At 44.4% G+C, this 14569-nt stretch overlaps 17 non-coding genes and 2 pseudogenes across 17 annotated transcripts; all 19 read left to right on the forward strand.

The window, feature by feature from the left end:
• The first annotated feature begins 739 nt into the window (after positions 1-739).
• Positions 740-860, forward strand: LOC130396146 (5S ribosomal RNA; annotated as a pseudogene).
• A 539-nt stretch (positions 861-1399) lies between these two features.
• On the forward strand, positions 1400-1516 carry LOC130395766 (5S ribosomal RNA). Its single transcript, XR_008898782.1, has one exon. It is a non-coding gene; the product is annotated as a 5S ribosomal RNA (ribosomal RNA).
• Positions 1517-2043: 527 nt separating this feature from the next.
• Positions 2044-2163, forward strand: LOC130394650 (5S ribosomal RNA). The gene has a single exon (XR_008897787.1). It is a non-coding gene; the product is annotated as a 5S ribosomal RNA (ribosomal RNA).
• A 2027-nt stretch (positions 2164-4190) lies between these two features.
• On the forward strand, positions 4191-4308 carry LOC130396254 (5S ribosomal RNA; annotated as a pseudogene).
• A 516-nt stretch (positions 4309-4824) lies between these two features.
• On the forward strand, positions 4825-4943 carry LOC130397707 (5S ribosomal RNA). The gene has a single exon (XR_008900291.1). It is a non-coding gene; the product is annotated as a 5S ribosomal RNA (ribosomal RNA).
• Positions 4944-5464: 521 nt separating this feature from the next.
• LOC130397708 (5S ribosomal RNA) lies at positions 5465-5583 on the forward strand. The gene has a single exon (XR_008900292.1). It is a non-coding gene; the product is annotated as a 5S ribosomal RNA (ribosomal RNA).
• A 530-nt stretch (positions 5584-6113) lies between these two features.
• Positions 6114-6232, forward strand: LOC130397709 (5S ribosomal RNA). The gene has a single exon (XR_008900293.1). It is a non-coding gene; the product is annotated as a 5S ribosomal RNA (ribosomal RNA).
• Positions 6233-6758: 526 nt separating this feature from the next.
• Positions 6759-6877, forward strand: LOC130397710 (5S ribosomal RNA). The gene has a single exon (XR_008900294.1). It is a non-coding gene; the product is annotated as a 5S ribosomal RNA (ribosomal RNA).
• Positions 6878-7405: 528 nt separating this feature from the next.
• On the forward strand, positions 7406-7523 carry LOC130394009 (5S ribosomal RNA). The gene has a single exon (XR_008897209.1). It is a non-coding gene; the product is annotated as a 5S ribosomal RNA (ribosomal RNA).
• Positions 7524-8051: 528 nt separating this feature from the next.
• On the forward strand, positions 8052-8170 carry LOC130397711 (5S ribosomal RNA). The gene has a single exon (XR_008900296.1). It is a non-coding gene; the product is annotated as a 5S ribosomal RNA (ribosomal RNA).
• Positions 8171-8699: 529 nt separating this feature from the next.
• LOC130397713 (5S ribosomal RNA) lies at positions 8700-8818 on the forward strand. Its single transcript, XR_008900298.1, has one exon. It is a non-coding gene; the product is annotated as a 5S ribosomal RNA (ribosomal RNA).
• A 526-nt stretch (positions 8819-9344) lies between these two features.
• On the forward strand, positions 9345-9463 carry LOC130397714 (5S ribosomal RNA). Its single transcript, XR_008900299.1, has one exon. It is a non-coding gene; the product is annotated as a 5S ribosomal RNA (ribosomal RNA).
• A 528-nt stretch (positions 9464-9991) lies between these two features.
• On the forward strand, positions 9992-10109 carry LOC130394010 (5S ribosomal RNA). The gene has a single exon (XR_008897210.1). It is a non-coding gene; the product is annotated as a 5S ribosomal RNA (ribosomal RNA).
• A 528-nt stretch (positions 10110-10637) lies between these two features.
• LOC130400613 (5S ribosomal RNA) lies at positions 10638-10755 on the forward strand. Its single transcript, XR_008903091.1, has one exon. It is a non-coding gene; the product is annotated as a 5S ribosomal RNA (ribosomal RNA).
• Positions 10756-11284: 529 nt separating this feature from the next.
• On the forward strand, positions 11285-11403 carry LOC130397715 (5S ribosomal RNA). Its single transcript, XR_008900300.1, has one exon. It is a non-coding gene; the product is annotated as a 5S ribosomal RNA (ribosomal RNA).
• Positions 11404-11930: 527 nt separating this feature from the next.
• LOC130400470 (5S ribosomal RNA) lies at positions 11931-12050 on the forward strand. The gene has a single exon (XR_008902953.1). It is a non-coding gene; the product is annotated as a 5S ribosomal RNA (ribosomal RNA).
• Positions 12051-12581: 531 nt separating this feature from the next.
• LOC130400253 (5S ribosomal RNA) lies at positions 12582-12702 on the forward strand. Its single transcript, XR_008902729.1, has one exon. It is a non-coding gene; the product is annotated as a 5S ribosomal RNA (ribosomal RNA).
• A 530-nt stretch (positions 12703-13232) lies between these two features.
• Positions 13233-13351, forward strand: LOC130397716 (5S ribosomal RNA). The gene has a single exon (XR_008900301.1). It is a non-coding gene; the product is annotated as a 5S ribosomal RNA (ribosomal RNA).
• Positions 13352-13880: 529 nt separating this feature from the next.
• On the forward strand, positions 13881-13999 carry LOC130399582 (5S ribosomal RNA). Its single transcript, XR_008902089.1, has one exon. It is a non-coding gene; the product is annotated as a 5S ribosomal RNA (ribosomal RNA).
• Positions 14000-14569: the final 570 nt, after the last annotated feature.

Raw genomic sequence — 14569 nt, forward strand, 5'->3', positions numbered from 1 at the left:
GAGCCTTCAGCAGCCTTTCTCACTCCTTATGTTGCTACTGTATGAAACCTGGTTTTGCGCCCTGCACTAATTGCTTTACGGCCATACCAACCCTGAACACTGCACGATTGATCTCGTATGATCTCGGAAGCTAAGCAGGGTCGGACTTGGTTAGTACTTGGAATGGCGAGACCGCCCTGGGAATACCAGGTGCTGCTAAGGCTTTTCTTTTTCAACATCGAGCTCATTTGCCTCCGTGGCCTACCGTGGCGTACCGTGACTGATGTTTACTGCCACCGCTTTGGAGGATTTAAGCACCATTACCCAAAAACTGACAACGTCTCTCAAAACTATTTTTGTCCCCAAACATGAGGACAGTAATAGTGCTACTGCCAGCAGGCAGCTACCAGAGACGCTGAACCGACAGTTGTCACATTTTCTTAAACTTTCACCACACACAAACACGCACGCTCACTTCAGATCATGGGACGGACGTCAAAATTCACCACCCATTACTCGGACCCACTTTAACCGTTAACCTTGGTCAAACATTAACATCACACGCACACGCAGTGTATTTCAGATAATTAATGAATTCAGATGTCACAATGATCGTTTACATGGATAAGGAGTCCTACTGAATCAATTACTGCGTTTATATCTAACTAATGATGTTTTTGTAAAAGTGTAAGTCGAGCCTCAGCAGCTTTCACTCCTTATGTGCTACTGTATAACACCTGGTTTTGCGCCTGCACTAATTGCTTACGGCCATACCACCCCTGAACACCGCCCGATCTCGTCTGATATCGGAAGCTAACAGGGTCGGGCCTGGTTAGTACTTGGATGGGAGACCGCCTGGGAATACCCAGGTGCTGTAAGCTTTTTCTTTTTCAACTCGAGCTCATTGACTCCGTGGCCAACCGTGGCGTACCGTGACCTGACTGTTTACTGCCAACCGCTTTGGCGGCTTTACAGCAAATACAAAAACTGAACAACGTCTCTCAAAACCTATTTTTGTGAAACATGAGGACCCAGTATAGTGCTACTGCCAGCAGGGAGCACCAGAGAGCTGAACAGACACGTTGTTTACATTTCTTAACACTTTCACCAACAACAAACACGCACGCTCACTTCAGATCATGGGAGGACGTCAAAAAATCACCACCCATTCTCTGACACTTTAAACCGTTAACCTTGGTTCAAACATTTAACATAACACGCACACGCAGTGTATTTCAGATAATTAATGAATCAGATGTCACAATGATCGTTTACATGGATAGAGTCCCTACTGAATCAATTACTGCAGTTTTATATCTAACTAATGATTGTTTTTGTAAAAGTTGTAACGTCGAGCCTCAGCAGCTTTCTCACTCCTTATGTGCTACTGTTATAAAACCTGGTTTGCGCCTGCACTATTGCTTACGGCCAACCACCTGAACACGCCCGATCTCGTCTGATCTCGGAAGCTAAGCAGGGTCGGGCCTGGTTAGTACTTGGATGGGAGACCGCCTGGGAATACCAGGTGCTGTAAGCTTTTCTTTTTCAACTCGAGCTCATTGCCTCCGTGGCCTACCGTGGCGTACCGTGACCTGATGTTTACTGCCAACCGCTTTGGAGGATTAAAGCAACATACAAAAACTGACAACGTCTCTCAAAACTATTTTTGTGAAACATGAGGACAGTATAGTGATACTGCCAGCAGGGAGCACCAGAGAGCTGAACCGACAGTTGTACATTTCTTAAACTTTACACCAACACAAACACGCACGCTCACTTCAGATCATGGGAGGACGTCAAAAAATCACCACCCATTCTCTGACACTTTAACCGTTAACCTTGGTTCAAACATTTAACATCACACGCACACGCAGTGTATTTCAGATAATTAATGAATTCATATGTCACAATGATCGTTTACATGGATAAGGAGTCCTACTGAATCAATACTGCCGTTATATCTAACTAATGATTGTTTTTGTAAGAGTGTAACGTCGAGCCTCAGCAGCTTTCTCACTCCTTATGTGCTACTGTATAAAACCTGGTTTTGCGCCTGCACTAATTGCTTACGGCCATACCACCACTGAACACGCCCGATCTCGTCTGATCTCGGAAGCTAAGCAGGGTCGGGCCTGGTTAGTACTTGGATGGGAGACCGCCTGGGAATACCAGGTGCTGTAAGTTTTTCTTTTCAACTCGAGCTCATTGACTCCGTGGCGTACCGTGACCTGATGTTTACTGCCAACCGCTTTGGAGGATTTAAGCAACATACAAAACTGACAACGTCTCTCAAAACTGTTTTTGTGAAACATGAGGACAGTATAGTGATACTGCCAGCAGGGAGCACCAGAGAGCTGAACCGACAGTTGTACATTTCTTAAACTTTCACCAACACAAACACGCACGCTCACTTCAGTTCATGGGAGGACGTCAAAAAATCACCACCCATTCTCTGACACTTTAACCGTTAACCTTGGTTCAAACATTTAACATCACACGCACACGCAGTGTATTTCAGATAATTAATGAATTCAGATGTCACAATGATCGTTTACATGGATAAGGAGCAGTGGCGGCGCCAAGAAATAATTTGTTGCAGTTGCTTAACAGTTGCTGTATGATTCAAGAGGTTGCTGGTCAAAAAAAAAAAACCTTGATCAAAACACCTGAATTTGGCAGAGGCACGGCCGGGAAGACATTTTCGGCACGGGTTGGGGTGGTTGCGGTCCCGTACGAGGCAAGTTTACAGTACAGTACAACACAGACTAATCGCACCACTGTGATTGAGTGTGATCGTATCATTTGACAGTTCAACGTGCGCTATCTTTCTCCCTCTCCCTCACACACACACAGACAAAAAGACGTAAAGACATAGAACAATATAGAGGAAGATCTTTAAGAAGGCCAACATGAAAATAGCCCAGCGGCATGTACACATTCACTGCTAGTCCAGGTGGCACTGCGGCCACACGACATATAACAAACACATAGTTCTCTCAATCAACAGTCCGTCAGCAGTCCCCCAACTACAAGGTTAGCTGTCCTGTCAATAGTGGTGAATTGCACATCTCAGACCCACCGTCGCCACGGTACATTCCAAAGCATTCACATTAGTTGCGCGATACGTCTCAAATGTAGGCCTATGTGGAACATTAATACAATAGTTGCTATTATTGTTGAGTCAAGTCAATATGCTGCGACGGGCAAACTTAATAACCAAACGGCCTACCTTAAATCGATGTCTTGATCACAGGACTTCTTGCAATATTCCACTTTAATCCATACGGTTTAACACACCAACATTGTTAGCAAGCATGTGATAACATTGTATTGCTAATTCAGAACTGTGTAGGCTACAATATTTTCTTCCGTTTCTTGACCTCAGCATAACCCCCCTCCGAACAACTGCCAAGTCCAACACAAGTCTGGCTATTAACGAGCCCATCCTCAGCCTCGCCATCGCGAGTCGTGTTTGAACTTGATTTCTTTCGAAATAGTAAAAACTTGTCCATATTTTTTAAGCGCCAACGAGCCGGCAACGAACATCTCTGACTGATAATCTCGCCGCGAGATGTCCGCATATTTGAAATGTTATTTATTTTTCGTAAGACTAGCTATTAATGAAATTATTGTTTCAAGTACATTAAATAATAATTAATTAATATTGTACATATTGCTTGGGATCGTTTGTGTTAATTGTGTGTATGTGTTTTTTTTTAATCTGTTCATGTCACTTACAGAGTGTGCGCATGCCCAACGCTCGGGAACTGGGCACGGTGAGGGGGAGGGGAGGAGAGGAGAGTCCCAGGCTGACTCGTGTTCATTTGAACGACTACTCACTGATTATGCACTTAATCTGGTGATTCATATGACAGGAATGGTCGGTATGGTGACGGGTACCGCATTCGGCCATAGGTTTAGTTGAACTTATTTAATACCATTTTACGGAAAATGGCATTATTTCAATATGTTGTTTGAGTTGGACAAAAAATCAGGGGTTGCTCTGGGGTTTCTGAGTAATTGCTTGGAGTTGCTATAGCAACGGCAAGCAACCGTTTGGCGCCGCCCCTGATAAGGAGTCCTACTGAATCAATTACTGCCGTTTATATCTAACTAATGATTTTTTTGTAAAAGTTTAACGTCGAGCCTCAGCAGCTTTCTCACTCCTTATGTGCTACTGTATAAAACCTGGTTTTGCGCCTGCACTAATTGCATACGGCAAGACCACCCTGAACACGCACGATCTTGTCTGAACTCGGAAGCTATGCAGGGTCGGGGCTGTTAGTACTTGGTTGGGAGACCGCCTGGGAATACCAGGTGCTGTAAGCTTTTCTTTTTCAACTCGAGCTCATTGACTCCGTGGTGTACCGTGACCTGATGTTTACTGCCAACCGCTTTGGAGGATTTAAGCAACATACAAAAACTGACAACGTCTCTCAAAACTATTTTTGTGAAACATGAGGACAGTATAGTGATACTGCCAGCAGGGAGCACCAGAGAGCTGAACCGACAGTTGTACATTTCTTAAACTTTCACCAACACAAACACGCACGCTCACTTCAGATCATGGGAGGACGTCAAAAAATCACCACCCATTCTCTGACACTTTAACCGTTAACCTTGGTTCAAACATTTAACATCACACGCACACGCAGTGTATTTCAGATAATTAATGAATTCAGATGTCACAATGATCGTTTACATGGATAAGGAGTCCTACTGAATCAATTACTGCCGTTTATATCTAACTAATGATTGTTTTGTAAGAGTGTAACGTCGAGCCTCAGCAGCTTTCTCACTCCTTATGTGCTACTGTATAAAACCTGGTTTTGCGCCTGCACTATTGCTTACGGCCATACCACCCTGAACACGCCCGATCTCGTCTGATCTCGGAAGCTAAGCAGGGTCGGGCCTGGTTAGTACTTGGATGGGAGACCGCCTGGGAATACCAGGTGCTGTAAGCTTTTTCTTTTTCAACTCGAGCTCATTGACTCCGTGGCGTACCGTGACCTGATGTTTACTGCCAACCGCTTTGGAGGATTTAAGCAACATACAAAAAACTGACAACGTCTCTCAAAACTATTTTTGTGAAACATGAGGACAGTATAGTGATACTGCCAGCAGGGAGCACCAGAGAGCTGAACCGACAGTTGTACATTTCTTAAACTTTCACCAACACAAACACGCACGCTCACTTCAGATCATGGGAGGACGTCAAAAAATCACCACCCATTCTCTGACACTTTAACCGTTAACCTTGGTTCAAACATTTAACATCACACGCACACGCAGTGTATTTCAGATAATTAATGAATTCAGATGTCACAATGATCGTTTACATGGATAAGGAGTCCTACTGAATCAATTACTGCCGTTTATATCTAACTAATGATTGTTTTTGTAAGAGTGTAACGTCGAGCCTCAGCAGCTTTCTCACTCCTTATGTGCTACTGTATAAAACCTGGTTTTTGCGCCTGCACTAATTGCTTACGGCCATACCACCCTGAACACGCCCGATCTCGTCTGATCTCGGAAGCTAAGCAGGGTCGGGCCTGGTTAGTACTTGGATGGGAGACCGCCTGGGAATACCAGGTGCTGTAAGCTTTTTCTTTTTTCAACTCGAGCTCATTGCCTCCGTGGCCTACCGTGGCGTACCGTGACCTGATGTTTACTGCCAACCGCTTTGGAGGATTTAAGCAACATACAAAAACTGACAACGTCTCTCAAAACTATTTTTGTGAAACATGAGGACAGTATAGTGATACTGCCAGCAGGGAGCACCAGAGAGCTGAAACGACAGTTGTACATTTCTTAAACTTTCACCAACACAAACACGCACGCTCACTTCAGATCATGGGAGGACGTCAAAAAATCACCACCCATTCTCTGACACTTTAACCGTTAACCTTGGTTCAAACATTTAACATCACACGCACACGCAGTGTATTTCAGATAATTAATGAATTCAGATGTCACAATGATCGTTTACATGGATAAGGAGTCCTACTGAATCAATTACTGCCGTTTATATCTAACTAATGATTGTTTTTGTAAAAGTGTAACGTCGAGCCTCAGCAGCTTTCTCACTCCTTATGTGCTACTGTATAAAACCTGGTTTTGCGCCTGCACTAATTGCTTACGGCCATACCACCCTGAACACGCCCGATCTCGTCTGATCTCGGAAGCTAAGCAGGGTCGGGCCTGGTTAGTACTTGGATGGGAGACCGCCTGGGAATACCAGGTGCTGTAAGCTTTTCTTTTTCAACTCGAGCTCATTGACTCCGTGGCCTACCGTGGCGTACCGTGACCTGATGTTTACTGCCAACCGCTTTGGAGGATTTAAGCAACATACAAAAACTGACAACGTCTCTCAAAACTATTTTTGTGAAACATGAGGACAGTATAGTGATACTGCCAGCAGGGAGCACCAGAGAGCTGAACCGACAGTTGTACATTTCTTAAACTTTCACCAACACAAACACGCACGCTCACTTCAGATCATGGGAGGACGTCAAAAATCACCACCCATTCTCTGACACTTTAACCGTTAACCTTGGTTCAAACATTTAACATCACACGCACACGCAGTGTATTTCAGATAATTAATGAATTCAGATGTCACAATGATCGTTTACATGGATAAGGAGTCCTACTGAATCAATTACTGCCGTTTATATCTAACTAATGATTGTTTTTGTAAAGTGTAACGTCGAGCCTCAGCAGCTTTCTCACTCCTTATGTGCTACTGTATAAAACCTGGTTTTGCGCCTGCACTAATTGCTTACGGCCATACCACCCTGAACACGCCCGATCTCGTCTGATCTCGGAAGCTAAGCAGGGTCGGGCCTGGTTAGTACTTGGATGGGAGACCGCCTGGGAATACCAGGTGCTGTAAGCTTTTTCTTTTTCAACTCGAGCTCATTGACTCCGTGGCCTACCGTGGCGTACCGTGACCTGATGTTTACTGCCAACCGCTTTGGAGGATTTAAGCAACATACAAAAACTGACAACGTCTCTCAAAACTATTTTTGTGAAACATGAGGACAGTATAGTGATACTGCCAGCAGGGAGCACCAGAGAGCTGAACCGACAGTTGTACATTTCTTAAACTTTCACCAACACAACACGCACGCTCACTTCAGATCATGGGAGGACGTCAAAAAATCACCACCCATTCTCTGACACTTTAACCGTTAACCTTGGTTCAAACATTTAACATCACACGCACACGCAGTGTATTTCAGATAATTAATGAATTCAGATGTCACAATGATCGTTTACATGGATAAGGAGTCCTACTGAATCAATTACTGCCGTTTATATCTAACTAATGATTGTTTTTGTAAGAGTGTAACGTCGAGCCTCAGCAGCTTTCTCACTCCTTATGTGCTACTGTATAAAACCTGGTTTTGCGCCTGCACTAATTGCTTACGGCCATACCACCCTGAACACGCCGATCTCGTCTGATCTCGGAAGCTAAGCAGGGTCGGGCCTGGTTAGTACTTGGATGGGAGACCGCCTGGGAATACCAGGTGCTGTAAGCTTTTTCTTTTTCAACTCGAGCTCATTGACTCCGTGGCCTACCGTGGCGTACCGTGACCTGATGTTTACTGCCAACCGCTTTGGAGGATTTAAGCAACATACAAAAACTGACAACGTCTCTCAAAACTATTTTTGTGAAACATGAGGACAGTATAGTGATACTGCCAGCAGGGAGCACCAGAGAGCTGAACCGACAGTTGTACATTTCTTAAACTTTCACCAACACAAACACGCACGCTCACTTCAGATCATGGGAGGACGTCAAAAAATCACCACCCATTCTCTGACACTTTAACCGTTAACCTTGGTTCAAACATTTAACATCACACGCACACGCAGTGTATTTCAGATAATTAATGAATTCAGATGTCACAATGATCGTTTACATGGATAAGGAGTCCTACTGAATCAATTACTGCCGTTTATATCTAACTAATGATTGTTTTTGTAAAGTGTAACGTCGAGCCTCAGCAGCTTTCTCACTCCTTATGTGCTACTGTATAAAACCTGGTTTTGCGCCTGCACTAATTGCTTACGGCCATACCACCCTGAACACGCCCGATCTCGTCTGATCTCGGAAGCTAAGCAGGGTCGGGCCTGGTTAGTACTTGGATGGGAGACCGCCTGGGAATACCAGGTGCTGTAAGCTTTTTCTTTTTCAACTCGAGCTCATTGACTCCGTGGCCTACCGTGGCGTACCGTGACCTGATGTTTACTGCCAACCGCTTTGGAGGATTTAAGCAACATACAAAAACTGACAACGTCTCTCAAAACTATTTTTGTGAAACATGAGGACAGTATAGTGATACTGCCAGCAGGGAGCACCAGAGAGCTGAACCGACAGTTGTACATTTCTTAAACTTTCACCAACACAAACACGCACGCTCACTTCAGATCATGGGAGGACGTCAAAAAATCACCACCCATTCTCTGACACTTTAACCGTTAACCTTGGTTCAAACATTTAACATCACACGCACACGCAGTGTATTTCAGATAATTAATGAATTCAGATGTCACAATGATCGTTTACATGGATAAGGAGTCCTACTGAATCAATTACTGCCGTTTATATCTAACTAATGATTGTTTTTGTAAGAGTGTAACGTCGAGCCTCAGCAGCTTTCTCACTCCTTATGTGCTACTGTATAAAACCTGGTTTTGCGCCTGCACTAATTGCTTACGGCCATACCACCCTGAACACGCCCGATCTCGTCTGATCTCGGAAGCTAAGCAGGGTCGGGCCTGGTTAGTACTTGGATGGGAGACCGCCTGGGAATACCAGGTGCTGTAAGCTTTTTCTTTTTCAACTCGAGCTCATTGACTCCGTGGCCTACCGTGGCGTACCGTGAACTGATGTATGCCAACCGCTTTGGAGGATTTAAGCAACATACAAAAACTGACAACGTCTCTCAAAACTATTTTTGTGAAACATGAGGACAGTATAGTGATACTGCCAGCAGGGAGCACCAGAGAGCTGAACCGACAGTTGTACATTTCTTAAACTTTCACCAACACAAACACGCACGCTCACTTCAGATCATGGGAGGACGTCAAAAAATCACCACCCATTCTCTGACACTTTAACCGTTAACCTTGGTTCAAACATTTAACATCACACGCACACGCAGTGTATTTCAGATAATTAATGAATTCAGATGTCACAATGATCGTTTACATGGATAAGGAGTCCTACTGAATCAATTACTGCCGTTTATATCTAACTAATGATTGTTTTTGTAAGAGTGTAACGTCGAGCCTCAGCAGCTTTCTCACTCCTTATGTGCTACTGTATAAAACCTGGTTTTGCGCCTGCACTAATTGCTTACGGCCATACCACCCTGAACACGCCCGATCTCGTCTGATCTCGGAAGCTAAGCAGGGTCGGGCCTGGTTAGTACTTGGATGGGAGACCGCCTGGGAATACCAGGTGCTGTAAGCTTTTTCTTTTTCAACTCGAGCTCATTGACTCCGTGGCCTAACGTGGCGTACCGTGACCTGATGTTTACTGCCAACCGCTTTGGAGGATTTAAGCAACATACAAAAACTGACAACGTCTCTCAAAACTATTTTTGTGAAACATGAGGACAGTATAGTGATACTGCCAGCAGGGAGCACCAGAGAGCTGAACCGACAGTTGTACATTTCTTAAACTTTCACCAACACAAACACGCACGCTCACTTCAGATCATGGGAGGACGTCAAAAAATCACCACCCATTCTCTGACACTTTAACCGTTAACCTTGGTTCAAACATTTAACATCACACGCACACGCAGTGTATTTCAGATAATTAATGAATTCAGATGTCACAATGATCGTTTACATGGATAAGGAGTCCTACTGAATCAATTACTGCCGTTTATATCTAACTAATGATTGTTTTTGTAAGAGTGTAACGTCGAGCCTCAGCAGCTTCTCACTCCTTATGTGCTACTGTATAAAACCTGGTTTTGCGCCTGCACTAATTGCTTACGGCCATACCACCCTGAACACGCCGATCTCGTCTGATCTCGGAAGCTAAGCAGGGTCGGGCCTGGTTAGTACTTGGATGGGAGACCGCCTGGGAATACCAGGTGCTGTAAGCTTTTTCTTTTTCAACTCGAGCTCATTGCCTCCGTGGCCTACCGTGGCGTACCGTGACCTGATGTTTACTGCCAACCGCTTTGGAGGATTTAAGCAACATACAAAAACTGACAACGTCTCTCAAAACTATTTTTGTGAAACATGAGGACAGTATAGTGATACTGCCAGCAGGGAGCACCAGAGAGCTGAACCGACAGTTGTACATTTCTTAAACTTTCACCAACACAAACACGCACGCTCACTTCAGATCATGGGAGGACGTCAAAAAATCACCACCCATTCTCTGACACTTAACCGTTAACCTTGGTTCAAACATTTAACATCACACGCACACGCAGTGTATTTCAGATAATTAATGAATTCAGATGTCACAATGATCGTTTACATGGATAAGGAGTCCTACTGAATCAATTACTGCCGTTTATATCTAACTAATGATTGTTTTTGTAAAAGTGTAACGTCGAGCCTCAGCAGCTTTCTCACTCCTTATGTGCTACTGTATAAAACCTGGTTTTGCGCCTGCACTAATTGCTTACGGCCATACCACCCTGAACACGCCCGATCTCGTCTGATCTCGGAAGCTAAGCAGGGTCGGGCCTGGTAGTACTTGGATGGGAGACCGCCTGGGAATACCAGGTGCTGTAAGCTTTTTCTTTTTCAACTCGAGCTCATTGCCTCCGTGGCCTACCGTGGCGTACCGTGACCTGATGTTTACTGCCAACCGCTTTGGAGGATTTAAGCAACATACAAAAACTGACAACGTCTCTCAAAACTATTTTTGTGAAACATGAGGACAGTATAGTGATACTGCCAGCAGGGAGCACCAGAGAGCTGAACCGACAGTTGTACATTTCTTAAACTTTCACCAACACAAACACGCACGCTCACTTCAGATCATGGGAGGACGTCAAAAAATCACCACCCATTCTCTGACACTTTAACCGTTAACCTTGGTTCAAACATTTAACATCACACGCACACGCAGTGTATTTCAGATAATTAATGAATTCAGATGTCACAATGATCGTTTACATGGATAAGGAGTCCTACTGAATCAATTACTGCCGTTTATATCTAACTAATGATTGTTTTTGTAAGAGTGTAACGTCGAGCCTCAGCAGCTTTCTCACTCCTTATGTGCTACTGTATAAAACCTGGTTTTGCGCCTGCACTAATTGCTTACGGCCATACCACCCTGAACACGCCCGATCTCGTCTGATCTCGGAAGCTAAGCAGGGTCGGGCCTGGTTAGTACTTGGATGGGAGACCGCCTGGGAATACCAGGTGCTGTAAGCTTTTTCTTTTTCAACTCGAGCTCATTGACTCCGTGGCCTACCGTGCGTACCGTGACCTGATGTTTACTGCCAACCGCTTTGGAGGATTTAAGCAACATACAAAAACTGACAACGTCTCTCAAAACTATTTTTGTGAAACATGAGGACAGTATAGTGATACTGCCAGCAGGGAGCACCAGAGAGCTGAACCGACAGTTGTACATTTCTTAAACTTTCACCAACACAAACACGCACGCTCACTTCAGATCATGGAGGACGTCAAAAAATCACCACCCATTCTCTGACACTTTAACCGTTAACCTTGGTTCAAACATTTAACATCACACGCACACGCAGTGTATTTCAGATAATTAATGAATTCAGATGTCACAATGATCGTTTACATGGATAAGGAGTCCTACTGAATCAATTACTGCCGTTTATATCTAACTAATGATTGTTTTTGTAAAAGTGTAACGTCGAGCCTCAGCAGCTTTCTCACTCCTTATGTGCTACTGTATAAAACCTGGTTTTGCGCCTGCACTAATTGCTTACGGCCATACCACCCTGAACACGCCCGATCTCGTCTGATCTCGGAAGCTAAGCAGGGTCGGGCCTGGTTAGTACTTGGATGGGAGACCGCCTGGGAATTACCAGGTGCTGTAAGCTTTTTCTTTTTCAACTCGAGCTCATTGACTCCGTGGCCTACCGTGGCGTACCGTGACCTGATGTTTACTGCCAACCGCTTTGGAGGATTTAAGCAACATACAAAAACTGACAACGTCTCTCAAAACTATTTTTGTGAAACATGAGGACAGTATAGTGATACTGCCAGCAGGGAGCACCAGAGAGCTGAACCGACAGTTGTACATTTCTTAAACTTTCACCAACACAAACACGCACGCTCACTTCAGATCATGGGAGGACGTCAAAAAATCACCACCCATTCTCTGACACTTTAACGGTTAACCCTTGGTTCAAACATTTAACATCACACGCACACGCAGTGTATTTCAGATAATTAATGAATTCAGATGTCACAATGATCGGTTTACATGGATAAGGAGTCCTACTGAATCAATTACTGCCGTTTATATCTAACTAATGATTGTTTTTGTAAAAGTGTAACGTCGAGCCTCAGCAGCTTTCTCACTCCTTATGTGCTACTGTATAAAACCTGGTTTTGCGCCTGCACTAATTGCTTACGGCCATACCACCCTGAACACACGCCCGATCTCGTCTGATCTCGGAAGCTAAGCAGGGTCGGGCCTGGTTAGTACTTGGATGGGAGACCGCCTGGGAATACCAGGTGCTGTAAGCTTTTTCTTTTTTCAACTCGAGCTCATTGACTCCGTGGCCTACCGTGGCGTACCGTGACCTGATGTTTACTGCCAACCGCTTTGGAGGATTTAAGCAACATACAAAAACTGACAACGTCTCTCAAAACTATTTTTGTGAAACATGAGGACAGTATAGTGATACTGCCAGCAGGGAGCACCAGAGAGCTGAACCGACAGTTGTACATTTCTTAAACTTTCACCAACACAAACACGCACGCTCACTTCAGATCATGGGAGGACGTCAAAAAATCACCACCCATTCTCTGACACTTTAACCGTTAACCCTGGTTCAAACATTAACATCACACGCACACGCACGTGTATTTCAGATAATTAATGAATTCAGATGTCACAATGATCGTTTACATGGATAAGGAGTCCTACTGAATCAATTACTGCCGTTTATATCTAACTAATGATTGTTTTTGTAAAAGTGTAACGTCGAGCCTCAGCAGCTTTCTCACTCCTTATGTGCTACTGTATAAAACCTGGTTTTGCGCCTGCACTAATTGCTTACGGCCATACCACCCTGAACACGCCCGATCTCGTCTGATCTCGGAAGCTAAGCAGGGTCGGGCCTGGTTAGTACTTGGATGGGAGACCGCCTGGGAATACCAGGTGCTGTAAGCTTTTTCTTTTTCAACTCGAGCTCATTGACTCCGTGGCTACCGTGGCGTACCGTGACCTGATGTTTACTGCCAACCGCTTTGGAGGATTTAAGCAACATACAAAAAACTGACAACGTCTCTCAAAACTATTTTTGTGAAACATGAGGACAGTATAGTGATACTGCCAGCAGGGAGCACCAGAGAGCTGAACCGACAGTTGTACATTTCTTAAACTTTCACCAACACAAACACGCACGCTCACTTCAGATCATGGGAGGACGTCAAAAAATCACCACCCATTCTCTGACCTTTTAACCGTTAACCTTGGTTCAAACATTTAACATCACACGCACACGCAGTGTATTTCAGATAATTAATGAATTCAGATGTCACCATGATCGTTTACATGGATAAGGAGTCCTACTGAATCAATTACTGCCGTTTATATCTAACTAATGATTGTTTTTGTAAGAGTGTAACGTCGAGCCTCAGCAGCTTTCTCACTCCTTATGTGCTACTGTATAAAACCTGGTTTTGCGCCTGCACTAATTGCTTACGGCCATACCACCCTGAACACGCCCGATCTCGTCTGATCTCGGAAGCTAAGCAGGGTCGGGCCTGGTTAGTACTTGGATGGGAGACCGCCTGGGAATACCAGGTGCTGTAAGCATTTTCTTTTTCAACTCGAGCTCATTGACTCCGTGGCTACCGTGGCGTTACCGTGACCTGATGTTACTGCCAACCGCTTTGGAGGATTTAAGCAACATACAAAAACTGACAACGTCTCTCAAAACTATTTTTGTGAAACATGAGGACAGTATAGTGATACTGCCAGCAGGGAGCACCAGAGAGCTGAACCGACAGTTGTACATTTCTTAAACTTTCACAACACAAACACGCACGCTCACTTCAGATCATGGGAGGACGTCAAAAAATCACCACCCATTCTCTGACACTTTTAACGTTAACCTTGGTTCAAACATTTAACATCACACGCACACGCAGTGTATTTCAGATAATTAATGAATTCAGATGTCACAATGATCGTTTACATGGATAAGGAGTCCTTCTGAATCAATTACTGCCGTTTATATCTAACTAATGATTGTTTTTTGTAAAAGTGTAACGTCGAGCCTCAGCAGCTTTCTCACTCCTTATGTGCTACTGTATAAACCTGGTTTTGCGCCTGCACTAATTGCTTACGGCCATACACCTGAACACGCCCGATCTCGTCTGATCT

This window comes from Gadus chalcogrammus, chromosome 12 (assembly GCF_026213295.1).
Source record: "Gadus chalcogrammus isolate NIFS_2021 chromosome 12, NIFS_Gcha_1.0, whole genome shotgun sequence".
In the NCBI taxonomy this organism is placed as follows: Eukaryota; Metazoa; Chordata; class Actinopteri; order Gadiformes; family Gadidae; genus Gadus; species Gadus chalcogrammus.